Here is a 5,823-nt window from a genome sequence, read left to right as displayed (position 1 = left end):
GACTCCAACTCCCATATATTGGACAATATGAGTTGCACTCATTTGGTAAGGAGCCCTATTTTCCATGTTCACATCAAACATATTGAGGTGCATCATCACTTCATTCATTCAACGATACTTTTTGAATACCTTGAGTTGGTTTATTACCTCATTAATGAGCAAGTGGAAAATTGTGACATTTGAAAAATTTTCTACTTTTGAACTTGACTGTTGCAACATCCACCAACACCCTCATGCAGATATCCTAAGAGGGTGAGTAATGAATAAATTGCTCCAAGGATTTCCAAAGGTGTTCTAGTTCTTTGATGCTCATAGCAGCATCAGAGTTTGCAATTTTTGTTCTTGAATCAAAAATTTGTCCTTCGTGCTTAACCCTCATCTTGTAAGCGTGCTTTAAGAGGGGCTTTTGAAGATTTAAACTAAATATAGTGTACAAAATAGAGGTATGAAGGGAAATGTCCCTAAAGCCATAGGTTGTGTATAAAATAGCATAACCCTCATCATGTTCAATAGGACAAATTCATATTTTGTGTAGAGATACTCTTGTGGTGGATGCTTGCTCTTTCTAATCTCTCTTTATCATCTCTTCCAAATAGCTCCTCCCATGACTCTCAACATAAGGCAAGCTAGAGATATTAGAAGAAATGAAATACATGGCTGGGTTGTCTAGTTTTACTAAATTTTAGTTAAATCAACAAATTTTTCTATGCTTGAGGGGTCCTATATAGTCAAACTTCCTTCAGTGGAATGGTTCCCAAGCTTTACTTGGTTACAATGCATATGAGAAGTCAAAAGGAATCTTCCTACGCATTGGCACTGATCACTTGATTTGAATGGGTTGCATATAGATAATCATACTTACATAACTTTATGGGCTATAATTTGAATTCCAAAAGGTCCACCCACTATCCCTCATTGGGATTCTTCTAGGAATAGGGTTCCCTCATGCTATGAGATCCTCCATGTAGCATGCCATCAACTCCTTACCTAAAATTTAATTTTGTAATGAAAAATTAAATTGATGCATTGTGGCACTTTAGATCATGATTGTTTGTGTATGGGTGGTGTAGGGGCAAGATATGGAATCCTTGCATGAGTGGGTGAGATGTAGAATTGCACAATGTCATGCTAGATATGGAGGATATGCATGAATTCACATAGGAGATCTGTGCAATAGTCAACGAGATAGATTGAGAGATTGGTAGAGAGAGACTTAAAAGTTCTCTCATCCCCTCTATACTTCTATTGAGGTTCAGTCCCTCCACAAGATACTATTAATAGAATGAATTTCAGATCAAGAACTTGTTGTACACTTTTACCTTTAATGATTTCTATTTGCATTATTGTTGTTATTATTTTTGTTTAAAGTGCATGATATTGAAATGTGTATCTATGTATTCCATGAATCCCTTGTTTTTAAATAAGTGTGACCATTTGTGATGCATCTTTGAGAGTGGTCAGGGTATCAAATGTAGTAGGTGCAATAAAAGTTCTTGGAAGGTGAACATTCTATATAATGAGAAGCTATTGCTAATTAGCCATGTCGAGCTAAAGTATTTGACCCATCTTATAGTCAAATGCATGGAATCTCAATGTTGTAGAGTACCAAGGCTAGGGAGTACATAAAGACAGTCAGATTATAACTTTTCCAAATCAAAATCCCCTTGTCTCCACTTGTTCCTCTTCTCTATAGAGCATGATGTACCAAGGTCTACCTAAGATAATTTTTCTAGGTTCCCCTTGTACTCATTTATGTATGAATTCAATATGGCAGTCGTCATTATAGAAAAAGACCTGGGAAAATCTATTATGGAACATCATCTGGAGGGTCAAACATGTATTCCATTTCTTTGAGCTAGAAGATGATGCATTGTCACCAAACATTCAATTGAAGCACACTTCCCATCATTAAAACATTTTTGCTACACGACTAAACAAGTGCTTTGCTTGGTGGATCTTCCAATACTATGTAATAAGATAGTCTACTAGGATGTCAACATTTTTGATAATGAGTCCTTTATTAGTAATAAGATGGTCTACTAGGATGTAAGCTTAATACACAATGCACCTTCCTATATTGATGTAACACTAATCTTTGAAAGCTCATAGCATAGCGACCGAATTGAGCATCTCCACTATATGTATGAGCATGACTAACCATGAAACCCTAAGCTCCGAAGGCGCATCTGATGAGATGCATCCTTTAAAAATTTTGAACAACATGTGTATCTGTCTTTTGAACTTCCCTATAGGGATATTAAATTACAGGTGTAAAAATGGATAACTTTTTAGGGAGATCTATATCTTGATCATAGTGTTATAGGGGGCAAATATGTAATTTTCCAAATAGAGTAAGTTAAGTTTGATATCGATGATTTCAAAACACGAATGTGAAAAATGCAAATCTATTAAGTACAATAGGGGTCAAAAGCTAGATACACGAGTTTTTGGATGCCTAAGGAACGAATTTCCATGCCATGCAGAGTTTATAAAACTTGATGCGTTGGAAGATTGTTATGGAAAGACGCTTTTAGCACTAGACCCTAAAAGTTAGCCACCATACCAAATAATATTAAAGGGAGGTATGGTGAGAAGCAATAATATAAACCATCAAATTCAAATCGTAAACAAGCTTTGGATCAAATTTTGTTTGAAAGGTGATCTACAACCTCTCAACAAGGTGCATGGTTAATGTGGATGAATCCGCAGGTGAGGTGAAGGCCATATAATGGCTAAGAGACTAGAGTGGTTGGGTAAGAGACTAGAGTGTAAGTGTTCCTGGGCACCCTTTACGCATGTGTCCCGATCTTAATCTAGAGGTGAAACATAAGCATGTTGAATTTTGTAGCAAGTTTGTGAAGGAAAGGTCACATAGACGCCTTGAGTCAAACTAAAGAGTCTATTTTATCCAAAAAAATTGTAATCTTAATTTCATGCTTTATCAATTCATTGTTTTCTTTCTCCAAGATTCCATTCTCCATGCTTGTTGCAAGCCTTCTTTAATATCATAGCATGAGATCTTGAATAAGCCAAGTACTACCATACTTTGAATAGTTTGATGGGGTCATAGTTGTGGGCTAAGGGGGAAAGGTATGGTCAAGCAAATAACCCCAATATTATTTCTAAATGTAATGCATTTGTCATAATGATTCAAGTTTTACATTTTCATCATTGTTTGTAAACCCTAGATAGTTAAGTTCAATTTATAAATTTGTGTACATCAATGATATGTAAGGCAATCTAAAGTCTTTTGAAATGATGATGATGGCTAGGATGACAATGAGGATATTGTTGCTTTGGACGTTGACTAATTTTGCAACTAAATGTCATCGAAGAAGCGTCTCTGACAACAATTGACCTTGTCAATGTGGCAACCTTCGTCCCGGAATGCTCCCTCCCGATCCTCGGATCTCTGTGACTCCATTACACCTTCTCCATCCCCCTCGGTGTTGAAAGACTCGTCCTTAGTCTGGAAATCTGAGCAACAGTTGATGTCCTTCACCATCACTAAGAAATGTGATCTATACACCATTGCTCTATGTTTGACATCAGCAGTGCCCCCCCACTGCCTACATACCCGGGGATGCTAGCAGCAACAACAAAGAGAAGTGCCTGAATCACCACATTTGCGTTTTGCCACCTTGGTTTTTCTTCCTAAGGTCAGTCCTCCATCTACTTGTGTTCCCCCTTCTTTAAATTGCATTCACAAGCAATATGTACGGAATTATCATAGAAGAAGCATTCCTTCTTTTCCTCTTGCCTCCGCCCTCAAAGGAGTTGACTGAGGAACCATCATACATCTTCTTGTAGGGTTTACTTTATCTTAGCTTACCCTTGTTATTCATTCGTCTTTCCTTTTCTTGAAGCAACAAGGGTGGCATCCTTGGTACTCTCATTATATTTCTTCTCCCAAAGGCATCAGCCCAAAAAACATCAGCCCCAATTCCTCAAAACTGGGTGGCTTGGATTACCCTATTGAGTTAACGTAGTAACCGACCCCTTGAAACTCTGAAAAGGCATATTGAGAAGTAGCAATGCTTATTGATTATGTCAACCTCTTGCTCAACAGCCACAAGCTGATCCCTGATGAGATTGACCTTCACTAACTGTTCATTATAACATCCTTTCTCCATCGTTTGTCTTATATAAGTCTTTCAAGATGGTCCAGGCCTCCTCGCCAAAAGGTTACACATAACTGAGGCCTTCTCTGTTGTGTCCTCTTATTTGTCACCTACCATGCCAAACACTAAATTCGAACTTTCTTGCAGTCTCAGCCGAGCCCAAACCAAACTATCCTTGCTGATCAAGTCCACATTGGGACTGTTATGGTGCTGCCCACAGATGGGATTACATAAGCCAAATGAATTGGGCATATAATGCTGCATACAGGCGTGCATATGGGCACACAAATGACCGACACCGGGGCAGCAGATCTCGGACAAAAAGTCCAGCCAAACGAGCAGGGGGGAAGGGTTTTTGTAGACCACCATCAGATCTGGGTCAGCAGGAAGCAAGCCTGATCGGCCAGATGGGAGGGGCACATGACCCTTGCCTTTGGGTGGTTTTGATGCAGCAAGCACACGATCTTTGTCTTTAGAGACAAGGTGGGCATCAGATTGCTCTCGGAGACTCTCAAACTAGGCACTGCCCAGTGCCTATCTTCTTGTTTTCATTTGCATGGAGTGTTCATACTTGTGAGAGGCATCATGTAAACCCTCAGCTTTTCGGCTCATCTCGAAATAGAAACCCAACTAGAGATGGGCTGGCCTGTTCCATGACGTGACAATAAAACTGAGCTGACTCTTGAGCGAAACCAGGTGCCATGTGATGATGGTACATGGAGTCCCTATCTTGCATCTTGAGCTAGCAGATTCTGGACTGAAGGGATGGGCTTAACGTCGTCCGAGTGGTACATGCTAGGCTCTAGCAAGTGTTTCCGAAGCTTGCTTAGCAGCAGCAGCATGACAAAGCCATGACAGAAAGAGCTCTTGTGTATTCTTCTTGCTGGTCCCCGGAAGTACCAAAATGAGGTCGTACAGTATTAATGTCCCCGTTCGACCAGGGGAGGGGTAGTTTAGAAGATGGTATGCAACGGCCCACTCAGTTCAGCTAACAATGTCCTAAAGCAGCCCATCAAGAGTAGTTTTAGTTGGACGCATCAAACTATCGTAAAGGCTGAGCAGATGCAAATGCGGACGCCTGCGTAAAAACACAACGAGAATCACATTGATTTGCATGGCATAAACCCGCACAATCTGGGGGCCAAAAGGGCGGGCAGGAGAGAAACCCGTCAGAACACCCGAGAGCCTTCACCACCGGCGGAATGAGCACGGCAGGACGTTCATCAAGGCCAGGATCGCCGCCAAGGGCGAACACGGCAGGGTATTCGCGCTCTGGCTCCCGGGTCATTTCTCATCCTCCGGGGTATGTGGCTTGTCTAAGCAGAAATGCTCAAACAAGGAGTACGAACTATAGAACAGATCCTGTTCAAGTATAGTCGTGCTCATGAGCTGGTTTAAGCAGCACCTATATAGCATAAAGAACTTACGCTATGTTTGCTATGTGGGATTTCCACCACGTGGCACATAGTACAGCCCTTTCATATGACACGTGTTCGTTTTGTGTGCCACATGTTTTCCTGTGGGTGTGTGTGTTGGTCATTCTCTCTAAAGCTTTGTGTATTACTCTTTCTTGGTGGCTACATTGTGTTGTCCTAAATCTCATTAATGGTATCTCGTGCACTATTTACAGGGCATTCCCACATCTATGATTTCTACCCCCTATTTCTTCACGAAGTTAAAGAAATAGGAAATTTTCAAGAAA

At 40.5% G+C, this 5,823-nt stretch overlaps 1 non-coding gene across 1 annotated transcript; it reads right to left on the bottom strand.

The window, feature by feature from the left end:
- Positions 1 to 5,284: 5,284 nt before the first annotated feature.
- On the bottom strand, positions 5,285 to 5,501 carry LOC147901710 (small nucleolar RNA U3). Its single transcript, XR_015541060.1, has one exon. It is a non-coding gene; the product is annotated as a small nucleolar RNA U3 (small nucleolar RNA).
- Positions 5,502 to 5,823: the final 322 nt, after the last annotated feature.

This window comes from Dipteris shenzhenensis, chromosome 5 (assembly GCF_047967505.1).
Source record: "Dipteris shenzhenensis isolate YYH24624 ecotype China chromosome 5, Dip_SZ_1.0, whole genome shotgun sequence".
NCBI classification, from domain to species: Eukaryota; Viridiplantae; Streptophyta; class Polypodiopsida; order Gleicheniales; family Dipteridaceae; genus Dipteris; species Dipteris shenzhenensis.
Note: the sequence above shows the minus strand (reverse complement) of the source record. Positions and strands in the feature narration are given on the sequence as shown.